Source organism: Taudactylus pleione, unplaced genomic scaffold (assembly GCF_031769625.1).
Source record: "Taudactylus pleione unplaced genomic scaffold, aTauple2 ptg000040l, whole genome shotgun sequence".
NCBI classification, from domain to species: Eukaryota; Metazoa; Chordata; class Amphibia; order Anura; family Myobatrachidae; genus Taudactylus; species Taudactylus pleione.
The window spans coordinates 13,080,647-13,104,944 of NW_028284442.1; positions in this window are offsets into that span (position 1 = coordinate 13,080,647).

Genomic DNA, 24,298 nt, shown 5'->3' on the forward strand with positions numbered 1-24,298 from the left:
CATTTCGTTTATTGTTAAAATATCTACAGGCAATTCTACACTCACTGCAGAAAAATTAACCTTGAGACAATTGGAATATTTATCAGAGTAACCATCATTACAATGTATCAAGAGACAAACAAACGTTGCCAATGTTGTATGATACAACATATCAATTCTGCTCTATAAAACAGCTAAACACAAGCTAGAGAATAGTGAGCAGAAATATTTATCCCTTATATAAATAAACCCAGATAATACGTCTGGATAATTATTACAACACCCAGTGGCCTTATCAGGAATATTTTAATTTACACTTTTTTCTTCACTATATACACTATATCTTTATTTTTAACTATTATGCTACAACGTGTTTTTAAATTTTACCAATAAAAGCTAATTTTTATCATGATGTAAATACTAGCATTATGACAGCCTAGCCTCCTCTCTCACTTTTCAGTTTCACCCAAGTGTGCACCCACGAGTCTCACAGATTTTTCTTTTTTCTTTTTCAAACAATGTGTATTGTGTGAGCAGGGTAGCACCGTTTCCTCCATTCCTTTCCATAGAAATAGGAAAGGACAAGTATAATCAGATATTGGTGAATAACCACACTGAGTAGTTAAAAGGATGGGTGAAGACCTTTTAAGACACTATTAAAGTGATTAGGATCAGTGCGGATTCTTGCTACAACTTCTAATGTACATTTTTCACTAGGTTTATATGGTAATATAAGGAATGGGTATGATATACCGCTGGCCGCATGGCCGGCGGTTCGATTCCCGTGAGCGGCAGCCCGACAGGAGCAGAGTTAGAAGCAGCGGAAGCCCGACAGCGCTGGAAATCCTGATCGTGGATAGGTAAGTATCCACTAACCTAACTCCCCTAACCCTAACCCTCCTTAGGGGTGCCTAACCCTAACTTCCCCCCCAAGTGCCTAACCCTAACCACCCCCCTTCCCCGCTGCCTAAACCTAAGTCCCCCGGGAGGGTGCCTAACCCTGAGTCCCCCCGGGGGTGCCTAACCCTAACCCTCCCTCCCCCTAGCCTAACCCTCCTGGGGGGGTGCCTAACCCTAAGTCCCCACCAGCAGCCCTAAACCTAACCCTCCCCCCCCGCGGCTGTCCGCTCGCGGTGCCCGGCATCACTACGATCATGATGCCGGGCGTCGGTCTCCCGGTTTCGGGGAAATGCGGGCGTCTACATCTAGACGCCCGGCATTTCACCGTTGCCGGGATAAGACAGTCGGGAAGCCGGCTGCCGGTATATAGGCAGTCGGCTTCTCAATTGCTTCCCTAATATAAGTATTTTAATTGTATTTTTTTTTATTTTATTTATATGATTTGTATTCTATTATTTTTATTTATTTTTTAATATCATTATTTTGTAGCGAATATTGATGAAATAATGCCTTTAGCAATACAGATATTTCTTGTTGCAATTAATCAGAAGTAGTCTATAGAGGGAGTGTTACTGACCTAACTGACCTAGTTTAATTACGATCAAATCCACATGTGACATCAATTTGGGTAGAGCTTAAATAAGCACACTGGACACTGTGGGGGTCATACCTTTTTGAGAAAGTCACGTGGATCGTGACTAAACGTGCTAAGGACCTCCACACAATACGACATTAGCCAAGCGCTATCTACAATCTGACGACTATTAGCCCAGCGCTTAACTTGGAATCACTCTGCTCTTGCCCGGCCGGGCCGTAATTACCAGCATCAAAGGAACCGCTCCCTGCAGTGGCAAACGCAAGATTTCCAGAGGGGGGTTTCCAAATGCTTAATTTTAGAGCGAGTGTGTCCAGCTTTAATAAACATCATACAAAGTGTATTGTGTGTTATAATCCCAGCATATACAGTACCAGCGATCACAGTAAGCCATTAGATGCATCAGTATGGCCATCCTGCCTGAGCTGAATGTATTTATTTTTGATGTGGGCACCATTCCAGACAATTGGAGCAAGTCGGGGAGCCTGGAGGAGCAGCAGAAGAACCTGGCACTGCCCTGGACATATATGTACATATTGGGCTCTATAGCAGGGCATCTTTAGCAGTGCATGTTTTCCAGATCTCCTAGTTGGTGCACAGGTTATTTATTACTGGCTTATACATGTTAAAAGATCCACAGGTGGTGCTAATTATTTCATTTGTGATACTGAGAAGAACATGCAGCACTAGTAACATTCTATTATATTACTATTTCTATTGTGGTCATGGTGTGGGCTGGGGAGGGGGGTTTCCAGGCAGAAGGAAACCCCCCCTGCATTTTCCTATGCCCTGCAGACTCCGAGGATGCTCGGACGGAGGGTCTGAGCGGCCACAGACTACAGAAGCATGAGTAGGCACATGGCACTTGCTGCTTGTGTGCATGGCTAGCTTGTTTCACCGCGACCCCTATTAAGAATTGGCACACTATAACAAGTGGTACATTGTGGACGAGACACTTGCATACAGGCTGGAATTTTGGGAATAATAGAATCCTGCATAAAGTCTGTGTTATTCCATCTTCCTGTCACTAACACTCTAGTAAGCTCCACATATACATATCCCAATATTGTGGGCTGACTGCATGCCATTCAGCAAACTTGATTACTTTGCATGATTCCAATATACCGTGCTGACTGTGAATTGCAACAAAATATTTTTTCTATTACAACAGAAGGTTACTTTATTACAAAGTTACTTCTACGGCTTACAACACAACTAACAGTTTTTCATCGATACAGTGATTTTGCTTCATGCTCACATTGCATCAATTTTTTTTGTTAGGTTTTTTACAATTGTGACCACAATCCACACAGATTTGTTATAATTTATGTGATTTACTTTATAATAGTACTGTATTTATTCAATACTGGCATTGTCTAAAAATATTTATGTATTTTTTATAAAATTTATAATAATAGCTGATGAGATTATGACCATTGTGTCCCAGGTATAGAAATTGGTATCTTTTCACTTTTTTCGATATTCAGCACAGTTCATACACAATTACCAGCAGCCTACCAAGAAACTCTGCATTCTGGCTGGACCAAGATGCAATATATAGCACTTATCCTTGCTTATCAATGCCTATTTCCCTATAGATTGTAAGCTTGCGAGCAGGGCCTACCTATATTTGCAAAAAGGGGGGAGGATGGTCAGAAGACCAAACCAAAGACTCTATACTGGAGCACTCTTATAGCTAAATAGCAGCAAGCATAAAATATAACTTTTATTAAATCAAAGTTAAAAAATGGATGCACTAGACAAAATAAACACTGAATATCACGTGGGAGAGGTAAAGATATAGGTATAAAGTAAAAGTATGAGGGAAAAGATTCCCTCAAAGGGTGGCGAAATATTGAGAACACAATACAAAACAAAAATAAACAATGGGGTAGAGGGTGCGCTCGCCCTATGGGTGTAATGCTGGAGTAATAGTGTGTTGTGGTCTTTTGTGTTCGATGTTGTTTGTGGAGTGATGGGGTGTAGGGAGGGAAGGGGGTCTAATGGACTGGAGGTGGTGGGTGAGGAAATGAAGACAGAGGCAGAAATGGGGGCCAAAGGGTTTATTGGAAAAAAACAGTACTAATCCTGTTTGGTCCCAGGCACCCAGGTGGGGTGAGCGATCCACTTGGGGGTGTGTGTGGGTGGAGACTGGGGAGGTGAGTGGACCCTTTTAGGGGGCTCCTTTCCGTGCAGTTCAATAGACCGGCACGTTACCCCTGCTGGACCTATGGTCAACAGTCTTAGGATGTCTCGGGGGGAGAGGAGTGGTGGGTTGGCAGCGGGTCTGGCGGTTGTGGATGTACACCCTGGCGGCGTCCCGCGCAGGGGTATAAGTCTCGGAGTCACTTACCTACCGGTAGGATTTGTTGGTGAAAAAGGCTTGGGCTGCTGGTAGCTGGTGTTAGTTTCCTTTTGCAGATGCGGTGTTGGATGGCTGTTGCGGTGTCAGCGGTTGGAGGAAGCTCTGTGTGTGGTAGTGGCTTGCTGGTGCACTGTGGGGCTTGGTGCACCGCGTTGCTGGCGTTCTGTTCCCACTGCCTGGTGGGTGCCTGCTGGTGTGGATCGCTTAGGGATTGCTGCTGGATGAACAGCTGTGAGTGGAGCTGGTGTTGGTTGCTCCCAGGGGGCGGTGCGTGGTTGCCTGGGTCTAGCAGGTGGAGTGGTGATCAAGAGGGGTGCGAAGGGCTTTGCTAGGTGTGATGCCCAGCGCGGCCCTGCAGGTGGTGGGTAGAGAGGGTTCTGGAAGCAGCAAGGCTCGACCGAGTTCTCCACAGGAATGAAGAGCTCTGGTGTAAGCTGGCTGTGGTGTCCGACACTTACAGTTTTCTACTTTTCTCTAATGAGTTTTCACCTGTTAAAGAAGGTATTGTTTTGGACTCTAAACCCTTGTTATTATAATCTTCCCCCCTCCTCCTCCCCCTCTTGCCATTTATTTGGGATTTGTGCGTATCGTACTGACATACAGCATGGACAGTATATGCACAAGCTCCATGGAGCACAACGTGCAATTGGCTGTAAGGTGATGCCATTCACTTTATCCCTCACGTTCAGTGTCAGATCTCTTTACTAGCAGTTTGCACAGCTGCACGAGCCTCCGTTCACAACTCCGCCCCCACTACCTGATTGGGACACAGTGTTCATTACTGAGCTCGCTATGATTGGCTGATCTACAAACCAGTCAAATATTACTGCTTACTGATTGGTCCATCCACCCTTGTTATACCAATGGAAGCAGGGAACTCCTTGGTAGCTGATTCTTCCGTGATCAAGCCACGCAGGCAAAACGCGCGTCGGTCCCCAGGGTGCCCTGCATGTGCGCAATTTTGACTTTAATTTCAAGGGGTTACTGTGATACAATGGTCTCTCACTTCCCATCCTCTGCCTAATTCATAATGGCAAGCAGCAGAACTTAGTGATAGATCGGGTTCTCTCACACCCCGTACTTTCATCCTTCTATACTACATGGTATATCTCTGTATCTATTGGTCTATCTAAAGGACCTAATTTGTGTTACCGGTACATTTGGAGACTTTCTCTATGTTATCCTCTTTAGGCAATATTACATTATTTTCCTACTATTTATGAATATTTGATAATCCTGAGACAATCTGCAACCTGGGTGTATTTTATACATTGTCTTTGTTATATCAGTATTGTTTATTTTTGTTTTGTATTGTGTTCTCAATATTTCGCCACCCTTTGAGGGAATCTTTTCCCTCATACTTTTACTTTATACCTATATCTTTACCTCTCCCACATGATATTAGGGGCTGGATGTAATAGAGATAGAGTCTGCTAGAGGTGCGGGATGCAGACTGATCTCGATTGTTTGTTTTTTTAAACTTGCAGTCATTTACAAAGCAAAGCTGAACTGGCTTTGTCTTGTAAATGACTGCAACTTTAAAAAAACGATCGAGATCAGTCTGCATCCCGCATCTCCGGCAGACTTGATCTCTATTACATCCTGCCCTTAGTGTTTGCTTTGTCTAGTGAGTCCATATTCTAACTTTGATTTAATAAAAGTAATATTTTATGCTTGATGCTATTTAGCTATGAGTGCTCCAGTATAGAGTCTTTGGTTTGGTCTTCTGACCTTCCTCCCCCCTTTTTGCAACTATTGTCATTAACTCTGAGTAGCACCACCACGATCCTAACAGCACAGACGGTGTAATGGTTAGCGTTACTGCCCCACACCACTGAAGTTATGGGTTTGATTCCCACCACAGTCCTACCTGTGTGGAGTTTGTATATTCTCCCTGTGCTTGCATGGGTTTCCTCTGGGCTCTCCGGTTTCCTCCCACACTCCAAAAATATACTGGTAGGTTAACACAAATTAACCCTAGTGTGTATGTGTGTGCGCATGTGATAGGGAATATAGATTGTAAGCTCCACTGGGGCAGGGACTGATGTGAATGGCCAAGTATTCTCTGTAAAGCACTGCAGATTATGTGTGTGCTATATAAATAACTGGTAATAAATAAATAATATACATACATACCATATCGTTATCAATAGGAGTAATGTGGAGATAGCTTTTTCCATTCTATTAATTAATCATATTTTTTTGCCTTGAGTGAAATGGGGCTATTTTTACCTGTGTGGTGAATTTCTCCTCCTTCCCCCTCTTCTTTCCCTTTATATACACCTTCCTACCTATATATCTGTCTGTTATTACCCTGTTTTGTTATATTAATGTTTCCAATTGTAAAGCACAGTGGAATATGCTGCTCTATATAAGAAACTGTTAATAAATAATAAGGTGTAGCACCCATTGCTTATTCATGCAGTCAAAATATGGCGGGAGGTAAATATGCTATCCCAATTTACTGACATCGACCCGGATACCCCCTTGTGGTATTTCTGTTGATTCTCTGAACTGACCTCCCTTTCTATAAGACAGGTTTGAGATAAAAGGGGCATTGGTTCGGTTGGGCAGTTATAATCCAATGGAGTTTTGAAATCCTTTTATTTCTACAGGTTTTTGCAACTCAGACATGCCCTTGAGGCCCAATTTAATGATGGACCTCCATTTGTTGCCCTTTCCCCAGTGAAAGAGTTTGTGTCATTGTTGAGGCCTGTGAAATCATTGTTTCTAGCTTACTACTTTATGTTGTCCTCTAACCATAGCAAAGTCCTGTCTACTCTGCGTAGTGGTTGGGAATCTATGGTTGGTATCATTAGTGATGAGGAGTGGAAGCAGCTTTAGAATCTCCATGTAATACTACCACGTCTATACGATTTCAGCAAATACAACTATTTATTTTACACTAGCATATTGAACCCCAGTTAGATTGGTACGTTTTGGAGGCAGACAGTCTGATATATTTCCCAAATATGGCAATGTTCAAGGGACTTTCTGACATTTGTTGTGGGAATGCTGTGTTATTCAAGTATTTGGACCAAGGTGAAGTCTGCTCTATCCCATACCGGTATTCCACTTACTTACACCAAAGTTTTGTAGCATAGGGGCTAGAGGAAATGACGAGCTGGACTGTTACAGCACTCGATATGCTATGAATTTATGTGCACTTGCCAAAGTGTGCCTGGCTCGATCATGGTTTGCTCCTACTGGGCCAGACTTTCAAGAGTGGGTTTCTTAATTTAACTGTGGACCATGAGCAGTATTTGTATCTTGCCTGTAATGCAGAGACAATTTTGATCATATATGGGTAAGATGGATAGAGTCGAATTATGCACCCTCCTCGACCTTCGATATAGTATATAGTGTGAAAACAAAATATTAGTTTTTATTTGTTTTTTCCGGCATGCACAGTGTGGGGCAGTTGTTATTGTTTTTGTTTATATTCTATTTATTTTCTGCTATTTTATGTGTGATATTAGCATTTTATACAATATATTTCAGCAGTGTTTATTTTGAATGATGGGTTATAATCCATTTTATTGTATTTAATATTTTGAGGTAAGGCAATTAATGTTGTGTTTATTGAATTTAGCTGATGACTGTTGGTATATTTGTGTCAAAGATGTTATGTGAAATACGATTGACTCCTGTGGTTATGCCTTTCCTTTTCTCTTTAATTGTTTTTTTATGTATAATATACAGTATGTTACCTTTTGTATGATTTTTTACTTCTGCTTGCTTTTCTATGTTTTATAAAAAATAATCATAAAAATGACTTTATTAAAAAAAAGTTTATTGGTTTATAGCATTTAACAACTTTTTTGATGTTCAACCACATCTACCAAGGCCCTTATTTGCTTTAATGTCAGCATACTTGTAATACCCACAAGCAGATGTTGACCACAAAGCAAACATTTCCTCCTACTGGCTACATAAAAATCCTTAAAAATTTAAGGGCATAATTCATTTTTTAATGTTTCATGTCACAATGTTATTCATTTCCATCATGTATTTCCAGGCTGTCCTACTATGATGATTAAAAAAGCACATCTGTTTTACTTGTTTTACCACACTAGATTGTGATTACTTTTGTTGAGAAGATTCAAATAAAGTAGTATTGAGCAATAACTGTGAAAATATGCTTGCTTGATATCTACATGAGGTATTTTCTGTATTTATATAGTTGTATAATATGTTTTTATGACATTTGTTTAATGTGGTATTTGTTTTCCATTCAATAGAATACAAATTCACAATGTCTTTTAAAAAACATAAAAAAACTCTGTTAACGTGGAAATAAAATAGTAGATGTATGAAGGGGATGTAGTTATGTGACTGCTGTACAGGATGCTGGCGGTTGAAATCCCAGTGCCTGAATCCCGACATGTGGCCAGAACACCGACGCCAGAATACCGACAGCTGGCATTCTGAATGTATGTATAGCGGGGGAGAGTTAGGTTTAGGCACCACAGGGGTTTAGGGATAGGCTGCAGGAGTGGGGGAGGTTTTTGGGGTTAATCTTTGGACAGCGGGGGCTTAGGTTTAGGCACCACCAGGAGAGTGGAGGGTTTAGGCACTAAGGGGGAATGGTTAGGTTTAGGCACTAATGAAGAGGGTTAGGATGCAGGAAGGGAGGGTTAGGGAGTCAAAGGGGGAGGGTTAGAATACTTACTCAGCCCCTGTTGGGATTCTGAACATTGGAATGCCTCTGTCAGGATTTTGACAGCTGGCATCCCGACTGCCAGTCTCCCATACCCAGCCCATATGAAGTAGGGAAAAGTTGACACATTGCTTATAGCAACCAAACAGCTTCTACCTATGATTATTATAGAATGTACAGAATAAATTCTACCCCAAAGCTTATTGGTTGCTGTGGGCAACCTCCACTGGTCCACTTCTCCACCCATTTTGACTGCTCGATAAATCTCAACCAATGTCAGATAAAATGCTATATTCAACCATTGTTTCACTGATATCCACATTTTGCTCTAAGTTTATAGTTGCCTATATTCACCTAGCTAGATCTACATCCATCTCAACTATACATGTGCCAGAGCTACGAATAACCAGAAGCATAGTAGAGCAGTCACTGTAAAACTGTATTCATATTTTAAACATATTTTCTATCAGTTCATGTTGACCTCTGCCAGATTTCAATCAAATGTTTATCTGATTTTTTGTCATTTTGGGATGATACATCTGCCACCAATTACATATGGTGTAACACTTAATAGGACTAAAAGAATTACTGTGGATTTCATTACGCTGAACTTAACTGTGGGCCTGATTCAGACGTTCGCTCGTCCGCCGTACGAGCATAAAAATTAAAATTTAAGCGCTTGCTCGTATGTTCGCTCGTAGCTAACCTCTAGCTAGCGAGCGTCCGTCTCCTCTTTGGTTGCATTGAGCGCTCGCACAAGTCAATTCCGGAAGTGGCCCTGTCATTTTTCGATTGCCTGCTATTTCATTCTGCAAACATACTTGAATCGATTAATGGCAATCACTATATTAATTACCTTAATTGTTATTCACATGTTTACAATCCTGTTTTTTTTTTCAATGTCAATAAACTTTATTCTTGTTATTGTGTGTCATTTCTTCCGCAGAATACGTACGGTTTGACCAAGGGGATGTTTTTTTCGAAATTAATAGTTTGTTAGAATGCTGCTATTGTTTTGTATTTTATTTTTATAGGCAGATTTTAATACTTTAATTTTGATATTTAAATTAGCTTACGCATGTCACTGCATCAAGCCTATCATAACTCACATTATATTTGTGAGGGTGTAGGTCACATGATTCATACAATAACCAATAAAATTGTTCCTGTTAATTTACAAAGTACATTAGCCAATCAAATTTTTTGTAGGACCTTTATTAAAACTGTTTTGTGTAAAAAAAATCATTGCCATCATGAGAGCCGCCGCTTTTTGTCGCCGTGAGCTACTGGTCCTCACTGAGGTGATGGACCAGAGAATTACTGACCATCCGCACCCCATCACCAACCTCCGCAAGTGGCTGGCCTACGCGGAGGTGCGCCACTGCCTGCATTCCCTCGGCTATCGCCGAAATATCGGCCAGCTGGAACGCAGGTGGTCGGATCTGAGGCGCAGATCCCCACGCCTGCTGGCCCGTTTGCGTCTCCAGATAGTGCAAAGTAAGTGTTTCTGTGTATGTTTTTTATTTTTTGTTTTTGTTTTTTTATTCTCATACGTGCGTGTGCATGTTTACAGTATAGCCCTGTTTGTTTATTTTGGACATACTTGCATGTGCATGTTTACAGTATAGCCCTGTTTGTTTATTTTGGACATACTTGCGTGTGCATGTTTACAGTATAGCCCTGTTTGTTTATTTTGGACATACCTGCGTGTGCATGCTTACAGTATAGGCCTGTTTGTTTATTTTGGACATATCTGCGTGTGCATGTTTACAGTATAGGCCTGTTTGTTTATTTTGGACATACCTGCGTGTGCATGTTTACAGTATAGCCCTGTTTGTTTATTTTGGACATACCTGCGTGTGCATGTTTACAGTATATGCCTGTTTGTTTTTTTGGACATACCTGCGTGTGCATGTTTACAGTATAGCCCTGCTTTAAAAAAAAAAAAATTAATACTATCAAAATACTAAAAGGCAATTTGTAATTACAAATGTTTTTCTCCATCATTTAGGGGCAGAGCGGAGACTCACACGTCGCAGATGTGTGTCTCGTCCCCTATCCCCCACTCCCACCCAAACATCCTCTGCCCACTCTTCCCCAAATTCCCCCTCCACCCCAGACCTTGCCACCCATCAGTCCCCTCCCTCTCCTCACATTAACATCCCTCCAACTCCCCCCTCCACTCAAACACCCCTCTCTTTTCCTCACCCTCCACTTCATCCCACATGACCCCTCCTCCTTCCCTGAGCCACTGGTCCACCTCTGATGAGGAGGAATTCGGGGCTCCAGGCCCAGTCAGCAATGTGCTTGGTATGTTTACATTTTGAACTATGTTTTTTTGTTATGTTTGTTTTATTTTGGTTGATGTTGTCCTTTTGCCTGTGCAGTTCAAAATAGTAAAGTAGTTCCAATGTTTTTTAAATATATCTTTGTGAAACAATGTCAAGGATGTTTTCCCCTTACACATATGACACATGTCCAAACACTCACACTTGTGTCTTTCTTGTTTACGCTACCAACAAATGTCGTAGTTTGGCTTAGTTTTTATTTTTTTAGGATTTTTTTTCTCCTTTTTGGGCCTTTATTTGTTTTAAATCTTATCTTTTTGCTTTCCTTTTGTTTTGTACATGTTTTGGTAACTGATGTATTTTTTTGGTATAGTCTGAATTTTTGGTTGGTTGTTAAAATCTAAATGCAGGTGTCATTTTAGTAATCTGCACATTTTTTTAACCCACAGAGGACCAGAGGCATAACGAGGCAATTGCTGCCGGATTACTGGATATACGGGGCCATGTAATTGCCATGCTGGTGGCATTGGACCATCTTTTGGCGATACTGCGCCACTATTTTGTTATATGACAAAAAAAACCCTAAAAATAAAGTTTATTTTGATTTATTTAAGTCTCATTCCTTGTCTGTAAATCTTAGATTGTTGAACCTTACATAAGTCTACTATTTGTCCCTGAGTTTTTAAGTAATGTACATTTGTTTGTAGAAAGCTCAAGTAAGTATGTAAGCTTGCACATTAAACACATAACAATACCAATAGGTTTGTAGAATTAACCTCAAAAAGAGAATAATTTTTTGGGGGGGTAATGTAAAAATTACAGCTACCTGCTTAGGCCTAGAATGGAAAACATACTGATTCACCATAATACCTTTGGTGTTTGTTTGGAGCAACAAAGCAGGGTACTAAAGTTTACAAATTAAGAAATGACAGTATTAGGCATTAAGCAAATTTGCATTTTTTGAAACAGGTTACACTTGGTTGTAATTTATGATGGAAATGGTTGGGTAACGTTAAAAAATTTTTTAATGCACAAAAATAATAAACACCAAGTGAATTGACACAATAAATTCAAACATTGAAAACACACACAAAAGTCCAAACAACACCAAAACCCCCCCCCAAAAAATCAGAAACTGTTTGAAAAAGTAGCATGCCAACATGAATCCACAAATGAGGAGAAGAAATCATTGTTCCCGAAGTTATATCCAATGTGTCCACATAAAGTCATTTGTGTTGATCAGGTAGTATGCATGGATTTTTATGGTCATTTTAGGGAATAAAAAATAAATAAATAAAAAATATTAAAAGTGTACATTAAAATATTACATGTCTACATTGTGTCAATTAAATACATTTGTGGAAATAATTACCTAAAAAATCTTGCAACAACTTCATCGTGTATGCCCCCCCACATACTGACCTCTGACCAACTTCGGGTGGGCCGTCTTCAGGCAAGGCATCCTCTGGCTGCATTGGGACACCACTCCTTATGGCAATGTTGTGAAATATCCCACACAGAACCACAATTTTCGAAACCATAGCCGGCAAATACATGAGGTCGCCACCAGAGCAGTGGAGGCATCTGAATCGGCCTTTTAAAAGGCCGTTACAGCACTCCACCACCTGCCTGGTGGCTGTAAGTGTGGAATTATACTGACTTTGTGGCCCTGGTGTGGGAACCAAATAAGGAGTGAGCAGCCAGGGTGTGCAAGGGTAACCACTGTCTCCTGTGAAAATATAAAAAATAACATCAGGACCATTGTGTACCAAGCTTTGCATTGGTTTCAACAGAAGGTGTCAACTTACCCAGAAGCCATGCATCACCAGCTTGTAGGTTGTTTAATTTGTGCCAAATCCCTGATTGCCGGATGATGAAGGAATCATGTGCACTGCCTGGGAATTTGGCATTCAGGGACAGGATCTGGAGGGAGGCATCACATACCACCATTACATTCATCGAGTGAAAGTGCTTTCGGTTCCTAAATATAGCCTCCAGCCTTGCTGGAGGCTGAAGTGGTATGTGAGTGCCATCCACAACCCCTATGATGTGTGGGAAGCCAGCTGTGACGATTAATCACAAGAATAATCGCCAGAAATAATATTTTGTGAACTATGAAGTCCTTTAATTGAACTGTGTGTGTCTAGAAGGGCTGAGGCATTACCCCACCTCTTTTGAAGATAGGCATTCCAGGAAGAGGGGTTGATAATGATCTATGTACTGTGATTTGAGGAGTGTTATATAACTGTGTGTCCTTTAGCTCTATAGACTGTATAAACATGGTATGTCCATGGCTATTTGGTGTGCAGGTCAGAAAGGGCTGGAATTAGCAAGTGAATGGCTTTCAGGTAACCAAATGATGTATATCCCTCACAGTGTGAGGCCATGTGTGAACAACTCTCCCTTTTTATGACCCCTGAAGTCAGTGTCCTATATCATAATCCCAGAACCAGACCTCCAGTTACTTCAGTGCCCTACTTCAAAAGACTATTATAGAGGCTAAGATAAGTATTCTGGTATTTACTATAGGTCTAGAAGGTGGAAGTTGAAGAGTGAGTTATATCATCACTTATCTTTAAAGCAGGGACCCTGTTAGTTTGGCCAGGTAACCCTGTATTGGAAATCTATTAATCTTAAACCCTGCTGACCTGATTGGGAGACCCTGTTAAGTATGAACAAAGAATTAGGGATGTATAAAAAGAGAATACCATCCAACATTCAATGTCCACTCCTTGGGGTTCAGACAGTCAGGTCTGGGAGTGCATCAGGATATTGCTGTGGGTGAAATCCCCCACCCCATCAGCAGTGCTAAGAACTTTAGTGTAAGTTGTCTTAGGGACTCTTATTTATTTCTCTCTTTTATTTTGTAAGCGAATATTTGCATTATAATCTGTTTGTCATTTTATTAATATTTTTGTAACTAAGCCTTGAAAATATTTTTTGGATTAAACACATTTAATCTAGCATATTCTCCGTGATTCTTATTGAACTTGCGTGCCTGGATAGGCCCATGCTACATATTTGTGTCTCATTTGAATGTGATTTATTATTAATCTGTTGGGAGATTGCAGACCTCCAGAGAACAGTCTGCGTGGTGGCAGAAGAACCGTGTATTTTGGTAAGTGACCGCGGTGCGCCGGCGTCACAACTAGCTGATCCAGATTGTTGTATCTGCGAGTCAGCCGGGGTTCGTGACACCAGCAATTTGGTAAAAATTAGCCTTCACTACATTAAGGGAACCCATATCCAATGGCATTTTAATAAAATGATGGAGGTGTTTAAAAAGTGCCTCCATCACTACCCTCAGGATCCTTGAAAAGGAGGATTGGGATATTCCTGCCACTATTCCCACGGTGGTTTGAAAGGATCCTGAGGCACAAAAATGTAACACCGACATTAATTGCGTAAGTGGTGGTATTGCTTTAGGACTGTCAATTTGCCATTCAAGATCACTCTCTATTAATGAGAGAGTGTCTATGATGATTTGTGGTGGAAGACAGTATCGCCTTAACACCTCATCATCTGGCATTCCAAAAAGGGTGACACGTGTTCTATATATCTGGGGCCTTGCACGCCTACGAGGCCTATGCCTTGGACAAAGTTGAGGTTGGTCGGGTTCTGGAACCATGGCCAATATAATACGACCAACATCAACCTGAATTGTTAAGCCAGGTAGTTATTGTTTCAGACAAATGTGTTAAGAAAATTATTCTTATCTTTTCAAAGAAAACCAAAGATTCTTACAGGCCTGGGTCATGTCATGTGAAAAACAACCTACATTTCAAAAGTAGAAAATATGTTTAGGATTAATTTAATAAACTAGGAATTAAGCCAAATATAGTTGTCGAAAATTTAGAGAAGGGAGCACACATTAGTTCGCAAAATAGTACGCTACATTTAGAGTTAAGATATGATTTTACACTGAAAAAAAACACATTAGTTCTCAAAATAGTATGCTACATTTAGAGTTAAGACATGATTTTACACAGAAAAAAACACACATTAGTTCGCAAAATAGTACGCTACATTTAGAGTTGACATGATTTTACACTGAAAAAAACACACATTAGTTCGCAAAATAGTACGCTACATTTAGAGTTAAGACATGATTTTACACTGAAAAAAACACACATTACTTAGCGAAACATATGCTAAGACCAACACATCGAATTTGTTAATTCATAAAACCAAAAACACTTACCAAAAACAGACAAATATCCAAAGTTAGGAAAGGTCACTTGGTCACTGCCAAAATAACTGTAAAAAGTAATGTAAACAATTTAAAAATAAATTTTTAGGGGAATTTTTGAAATACTTACTCAAAAATATACATAAAAATAGCAAAAAAACCTGCAAAAATGCTAACGTAAACAAACAAAGTAATAAAAAAACCAAACTTCTCCAAAATACAAACTACTCCTTCAAGAAACCACAAACCACGAACAAACCGCTACACCCAAAAACCTCCAACAATCCAAAAATTCCACCTCGAATGGAGTCACACCAAGCCATAAATAGGCTTTATTTTCCCGCTCAAATTAAGGACGGACAATAGGAGCGCACAAGGAATGATGCGGCCGAATAATGATGATGCATGTATAAAAACATCACTGAAGGCCAAAATCGGTCTGCTACATTGAGAAAAGACAATGCGTACAGAGCAGCAAATTACTAGCCAAGAGGCGCCATGTAATTATTTTAAAAATTATGTGAAAATGCTTATGTTTAACATTACATTTTGAAACATTTAACTTTTAAAATTTTTCAACCATTTGAAAAAAAGATGTGGAGGATGCCATGGAAGAGGCTGCTGGGCCTAGTAGGCAAACTAGGGCCAAAAAAAAAAAGACAGCCACAATTCACAAGGAAGGAGATGGAGGTTTTGGTGCAAATGTGCAACGACAACCTGGCACAGGCACCAAGGAATATGGGTGCAACCCAGAGATGGAAACTGTGGGACAACATAGCCAGTGCTGTCAATGAGGTGGGTGAGTTTGAACGTTCAACCTGGGAGGTCAAACACCGGTGCATAAAAACTACATTTGAATAAAAAATGGTTACAGGTCCAAATACTGCAGTAATAATGCCAACTTTTTACCCAACAGATGGAGCGACTTCAAATATCGGCTTAAACAAAAAATGGCTGAAAGGGCTAGGCATGCAGGGGGAACAGGTGGGGGTCCCACCCCTGTGTCACTTGAGCTCACGGATTTGGAGTAGCTGGCCCAGGGGTGTGTGCAGGATGAGCAGGTGTTTGGCGTGTCGAACATAGATATCGACATGCCAGACTTTGCGGCTCCTCATGTTGCCCCAGGTAAATGTTGTAATGTTAACAACTCAGAAATGTGTTTTGTAAAATATCTCGTTTTGAATTTGAAACTTTTCTCTTTTTTCTCACAGAGACACAGGCAGATGAGTCTGCTCCAGAGGTGAGCTTTGGACGCAGAATTTCTTCTGGCTCTGCAGGGGAGGAAGCAGTAGATCCGGCTGGGGACCCTGTGGCAGACAGTCCAGGGCATTCCCCCTCATAGGCAGTGACCCTCCTCACTGATCTCAATGTTAAAATGGATCAGCACACCGAGATTCTGCTGAGGATGGATGCCAATCTGCTACGGGTGGCGGACGCCCTGGAGCAAAATACTGCGGCCACGTGAGAATTGCAAATGCCCTGGAGGAGAATACTGGGGCAAATGTAAGAATTGCAAATGCCCTGGAGCAGCTCGTTCGCCAGCACATGTTGGAGCCGGCCTCCCTTCCTGCCGGAACATCAGGACCCTCCACCTCTGGCACAACAGCCATTCCTCCAAATGTGCCTAGCCCTATGCCTAGTCCAGAGGCAACAACATCTGCCTCTGGCCAGGCCAGCCGAAGGAGCTCCCGGGCCCATTCCGGCTCCCTCCAAACCCCGGCCAAAAGGCCTAAAAGGCAATGACAGCACTGGGTAATTACCCCACAATCCATCTCTGTGTTTGCCCCATATTCCTTCATGACAACAACTCCCCTCTCCTTTCTTGTGAATTGTTTTTTTGGGATTTTTTTAAGTTCAAATGCCACTGATTTTGTGTGTGTGTGGGCCAAATCATTTTTAAGTTTTTTTTCCTTATTAAAAATATGTTTATGGCAAAAAAAAAAAAAAAAATGGACACAATCATTTAATAAAATTATGATAAAAATCTGCAAAATTCTATTGATTTATTCCAAAATGGCATAAAAGGTAATCCCTCAAACAAACTTAGAAACAATACAACGGAAAAAGAAACATTTAATTTTGTAAAACAAAACAAGGGTTAAAAACAATTTTTGAGTTTGAATTAACACTTAGCAAAAAACAAAAGGACGATTGGTTTCTTGTCCTCCAAAAAAATAAGCAAATAAAAAAACATGCGTACAATATTGTTTCCCTAAAAAAGAAACACTTACAAATATTTTAAAAGCCCCAAAATAAAAAATATTTGTTAGCTAATTGATTGTATGACCCAGAAATTAGCAGCTGAGTAGTTCACCTGCGTTCGGATTTTAGCTACTAAAAAAGGTCTATTTCCTAAACACCTTACAAGCAGATTTGCAAATAAAAGATTATTGTTTTTGTGGCCTCAATTGATAAATCGCTACACCATCGATGAGCCCAGGGAAGTACGAAGAGACCATCGTCATTGTGGTAGACTATACCAGACCACAAGCTGAGCGAGCAGTCTTAATGGAAATTGGATGAGACAGTGACGTATCACTTGTTCCGTTCACATTTGGCGCTCGCATAAGATAATTTATGTACGCCCCAAAAACGCCTCGACACGCCTGCGTTTTTCCATCTCCACCCCCATCACCACCCCAAAACAGACAATTCTGTCAATCACATTTGACATGTCACTTCCTGTTCGCTGTGTCTACGATCGACTGAAAAATGACCGCAATCAGACGTACGCACATGCGCACTGTTACACCGACGCATGCGTGGTTGTACAACATCGACTGACTACGAACGAGCGGCCGCTTACGAGCGGCTCTGAATCAGGCCCTGTGTTAATTCTTTAGTATTACTCTGAGTGCTGCCTGGACAAAGATGGGTGGTATTGTTTGCATGCCAACACTCAGTTACTCAATAGCACCAATTGTTACTTAGGGCCATATTCAATTAGTTTCGCAACCCGTGATACTTTTTTGCCTGCCGGATTTTTTGCCTATATCGCGTGTTTTGCATGCAGAAAAGCATCGGACACGCTCTCGATATTCACTGTATTCAATTAGAAAGGACGCGAATACGGCACCTGGCGAAACTGAAACAGGCGAAAAGTCCTGTTAAAAATGGGGAACTCAGCCTGACACCCCCCAAAAGATGCTCTAACATTGGGGATCTCTATAGATGCCCCCGATGAGCCATAATGAAGGTATTTGGGGTACTTAAGTTGTGTCAATTGGTGCCAATTACCGCATTAACACAAGTGGTGAAGAATCGCATTTAGCAGTATTTTTTTGTGAAAATAACTACTCTCTGCAAATTTGGGGTACTTGAAAATGGGGGCTAGCATATTTTTAAGTTGCTAAAGTGGTTTTAAAATACATAAAAAATCCACCTGCCGCAAGCAGCTGCAATCATAAAAACACCTGGGGCATACTTGTGGACCCCCCAGAAGTCTATTTCGCTAGTTTTTAAATTTGTCCCCCAACTTTGAACTTTTTCGTCCCCAAATTGATAGTACTTTTTTGGGGTGTTCTAAAGTTTTTTATTTTTTTTATTTGACACAATTAAACTTTGGGGGACTGTCTCATGGGTTCAGGGTAGTTTCCTGAAGTTTGCACCCCAAAACCGCAATTGTGCACTTTTTTCTGCCTGCTAATCATAGGCGAAACTTATATCAGATCTATCTGCAGGTATATCTGTCCATTGTGCTGTGTGTACTGTAACCAGCTGGAGACATATTACATATATTTTATCTGAATTGATGCAGACTGGGGACAATAATTATCTGTGTCCATAAATTTAGCAGGGATATTTTCAATACTGACTTTGGTGACAGCTATAAAATGCACTTCCTTTGCCATGTAGGTGATGGGGGATGTTACCTCATATGTCCTGAGCTGTCCTGCATTAATTTCCCCAATGATCCAGCACTGCTATGAAGCATACTTGACAATAGCGCTAACAGTTCTCTACAGTGCTGTAATAATGCTGGGTACACATAGATGATGTGTGTTCCCAGTGACTATAGATGCGACAGCATGATATTTTGGGCGGTCAAGTACCCACTGCATGATCTGGTATACGACCACCCGATATATTGTTCCCCCACCGCATCCAGATGTATGGTATCAGCCATCAGGTCTTCTGATCTGCTGTGAACTTGCGATAGTGCATATAAAGTGAGCAACGTGGCCAATATATCATTCTAATCTGTGGGCCTGATTCAGCGAGCAACATAACTGCGAATGCTATAGCGATTATGCACGAGATCGCTATTCCCTCGCTGCACTACACAAGGACTCCCACTTTACTTACCACACTTCTGTAATGTTTAGCAGGACTGCAAAACCATTGGTACAATCGAGTACCATCGCAGCCTCACGCACACTTGCACAAGCCTTGACCTTACTCAGAAATTGCTAACTTCCACACACGCCATCAAGCCTCAGGCTGCGTAGGGTCTCACAGTGGATAATTTGTGCATGCCCCTGCAACGCCGTTGAAATGCACTGGCACGCCTGGGTTCAGCCAACCCCCCCACCCCGTTAACACCCAGAAACGGCACTTCCTCTCAAACACTCAGTGGTGGGTCTGCATAGTAATTGCGATTGGGACTAGTTTGCTAGTTCGCACACGCACACTGTGATACATGCGCAGTATGCAACAATCGGCCGATTGCGTGCGCATTAGCAACTGCATTCCTTGCTAAATCAGGCCCTATGTCAGAATGATATATCATCCAATATATCACTTAATGTGTACCCAACTTTAGTCAATCTCCATCTCCTGCACAGAATCCCCTGTCAAATCTTTCCTCTCTCAACTTATTGGGGTGCAAGACTGACTGGCCAATCTCCCTGACATAAATCACCACATCCTCTATCCCCACTCTTCCCCTCTTTCTCTGACAGGACAAATCATACCAGTGGTGTAACTAGGGCAGGGCCGTGGGGGGCATCACCGGCCACGGTACAGGCCCATCCTTGTTAGCCAGTGTAGCACCGACCGCAGTGAGTGCGGTGAGCACTACACATTTACACAAGATCAGCGCTAGGCTTCCCTGCGCCCAGTGCCGGTCCTGTGCTGCACACACAGCCAAGCCCCTTCCCTCCCCCTGAGCGCTTACCCAATAGCGCCAGGTGGAGTGTGGAAGGTGGGCTCAGGCTGGTGCATTTTTACACACACATCGCCGTGTGTGTTAACCAGCAGCAAATGACAGGCCGACAGACTCTCATTAGCTGCTGCTGCTGCACACACATCTGTGTGTTAATCAGCAGCCAATGAAAGTCAGGCAGACTCTACTGGGGCCTCTACGGGGGGACCTCTACTGGGGACTGCCTCTACTGGGGACTACTACTGGGGGAGACCTCTACTGGGGACTACTACTAGGGGCAATATATAAGGGGCTTACTACTAGGGGCACAAGGGGCACTGCACTGGGGGGACCATTACTGGGGGAACTAAATAGGGAGGACCACTACAGGGGGTGCTGTGTAAGGGGCACTGGATAGGGGGGTCACTACCGAGGGCCTGCATAAGGGGGACCACTACTGGGGGCACTGCATGGTGCGGACTAATATTGGGGGCACTGCATAGGGGGTATCACTACTGGGGGCACTGCATACGGGGGGGACTACTACTGGGGGCACTATGAAAAGGGCACTTCACAGGGGGTACCACTACTGGGGGCACTGCATGGGGGGACTGCTACGGGGGGGCACTATATAAGGGGCACTGCATAAGGGGGACCACTACATGGGGCACTGCATAAGGGGGACCACTACCGGGGGGCACTGTATAAGGGGAACCACTACTGGGGGCATTGCATACTGGGGGTACTTTATAAAGGGAACTAATGGGCTGCATCCGTGGGACCACTACTGGGGATACTGTATAAGGGGCACTACTAGGGGCCAGCATAAAAGGGACCACGTATACTGGGGGTACAGTGTAAGGGGCACTACTGGGGTTAAGTTGCATATGGAAAGGAATGTTCAGAGTGATGAGAAAGGGATGTGTGTCATGTTGACACACCCCATTTATAAGTGACCATGCCCATTTTTCGCCACGTGCACATGGGGTGGGGGGCTCCATTTTAAAATTTGCCCTGGGCTCCAAAAACCCTATTTACGCCACTGAATCATACCAAGCTGTATCACTTTGCAGGTCTCTGCAGCTCTCACCTCAGCAACAAAGTGGGCCCCCTAGAAACTCCTCATGGGCTCCAGCAGTTTACAATTAAACTAGTACCAGCATAGCTATATTAGTGAATAAAATACCATTAGTTTTAGCACATGCTAATAAACCAAGTTATAACTAATAGAAAAAAACAGTACATACATATATTCGTAAATACAGGCAGGGTTAACAATGTTTTTTTTCAGGATATCTTCCCCATATCTACCATGAGCTGTACTTCCCTTAACACTTCAACTTAACTCCTCAATATATATACTTATAATTCTAACCAAGAGTTACATATTTAATACAAAAAAACCAAATGCATCTTAATCACCTATAAAGTAAAAAATAATCACAACAAATATTTAAATTGTTGACAACATATTGTTTAAACTGGATTAGAATGGAATATTAATGTTTTAAAAAATTATTTTAAGTTAACCCTATTGACAGTACTTACATCCATATGTGACTAAGTACCTGTGTAATATAATGGTGCATACACACGATCAGATTTTTCCTTCAGATATGAACGATAACGATTTAAAAATCGTTCAGTCGTTCATATCTGAAGGAAAATCGTTCATATCTGACATGCCTGAACGATGGACGATCAACGATGCGCGTTCCCGTTTGTCAGATAACGATATCTGACATCTGATGGGTTTGCAGTCAGACTTGGACGATTCCATTCATTTTAATGCAGTCAAAAATCGTTCAATCGTTCAAATCGTTCAAATCGTTCAAAACTTTGGTAAAATCGTTCAAATCGTTCAAATCGTTCAGTCGTTCAGTCGTTCATCTGACAAATCTGACAAGTCTGACAAATCTGACCGTGTGTACGCTCCATAACTGTAAATCTCTGAAATGAACATTTCTTTGAGTGCCTCCCAACATTATTAAGATTAAGGGCCGTATTCAATTAGACGTGAAAAGTCTGAATCTGTGGAAAAGTATCGCGGATGACGTCATTTTGAAAGGCGGAAAGTTTCTGCTGTATTCAGGGCCTGATTCAGAGCCAGACGCTCTGACCAGAGCGCTCGCTCTGAATCAGGGCCCTCCTACCTCAAAATGGAGCGGCCTCTTGGACGCTCGCATAGCTGTGGGTTACCATCCACAGCTTATGCGAGCGTCCATGATGATGGTCGCGATGGTCTTGACCATCGCGACCATCGGGCTTGCGACGAGACCCTGCGGTAGGGTCTCGTGGCCGCAAGCCCTGGAGTGATTTTGGCTCTATCAGAGCCAAAATCACTCCCACTGACATCACTAGTGATGTCAGTGGGGCCGGACCCAAACGGTAGGTGTTCTCATGGGAACGCCTCCGTCTGGCAGCCACGCTCCCAGCACGCCCACCAAAGGGGGTGTGCTGTCAGTCACCATCAACAGCACGCCCCGTTTGGTGCGAGACCCAGAGCGACAGCTTGGCTGTCGCTATGCGGGTCTAGCGCATGCGCACGACGGAGCTCCCCCCGTCGTGCGCATGTGCATTAGGGCACCATCGACCCGCTTGCGAGCGTCCCTGAATTAGGCCCTCAATTCCAAAGTCTCTACGATGCACAGCCAACGCGATATTCCTGTGAACGACGATGTTCACAGACATAGCGTCTGTACACACTGGCCGATGGGCACAAGCAGGGCCGGACTGGGCCTAAAAATAAGCCCTGGCATTTAAAGTACATAGGCCCACTTCATGTCAGCATGTCTCTCCTGGCACAGACTCCTCCCCTTACTATTCCTGACTCCTCCCACTTAGCTTATGCCATTAAAAATATAATTAATATTTGAACATGCAAGTGTACATCAATCTCTGTATTAAAATACACATACAGAGCTGAGAGCTCACCATGCAGGGGATTCAAACATGTGCCATAGTCAGACATTTGGGGTGGCATGTAATAGATATCGAGGTTGTTGGAGGTGTGGGATGCCGGCTGATCTCGATCGTTTTTTTAAAGTTGCAATCATTTACAAGGCAAATCTGAACTGATTTTACCTTGTAAATGACTGCAACTTTAAAAAAAACGATCGAGATCAGCCGGCATCCCGCACCTCCGGCAAACTCGATCTCTATTACACACCACCCTTGGTTGGTCCTGTTAGTTAAAGCTGACACTTCTTTGATGTAAGTCCCACCTGTGAACCTGCTGGGTGACCTGGAAAACATCAACTGTGGGCCGGATTCAATTACCGCCGATATCTCATCTTTTCATGTAACAATGGAGAAAACTTTTCTCCATTTTGAAAATGGGGAAATATTAGCAAAATCTTTATTTTTGGGTAAAAATGTGGGGATTTCTTGCAGAACCCTTTGGACAGTCCCCCTAATGATACTTTAGTGAAAACAAATTCGTAAGTGGCATACTCTGGCAAAAAATGACAGCTGAAAATGTTTTTTTTTTTTATAAATGCGTTTAACGTATTGGGTCTGGTATTTCGGAGGGCCATAGTGTTTAAAACATCGTACGTGGTTGGCACAGGCGTGTTTTTAGTGCTTTGAAAAAAAATACCTGCGCCAGCCAAGTGTGATGTTTAAAACACTTGGTGCATTATTATGGCCCTCCAAAATACCAGACCCAATACGTTAAACCATTATTAAAAAAATAATAATTTTCGCCAAAGTACGCAACTTACGAAAAAAAAAAATTGCTAAAGTATCATTAGGGGGGCTGTACAAAGGGTTCTGTAAGAAATCCCCAAATTTTTACCCAAAAATAGAGATTTTGCAATTTTTTTTCATCTGCCGTAGGCTGGAGAAGAGTTTTCTCGAGTTTTTAGGTGGAAAACGGATGTTTTTCGCCGTCGGCGAAATTGGCCGATATCGCCTCTAATTGAATTCCCCTGTGTTGGGTCCTGAGGACCGAGTTTGAGAACCACTGGTGTAAGTCACACACAAAGAAAAGGGAAGGCATTTTACCAATTGACCAAGCCCTAGTTTATCAGTTGTAGAGGATTAGATTGTGATCACTGTAGGAATTGTTTAGAACAGAAACTGGAATGCTGAACACAGAGGAGGACACATCTGTGCACACCAAAGCAGAACCGTAACTCCACATTCTGGTGCTTTGTGTACATAAAGAGCATTGGTGTCCCTATCCACAATTGAAGTAGGGAGAGACAGCGGCGAAGGGAGAGTGCACACCGCAAAAAT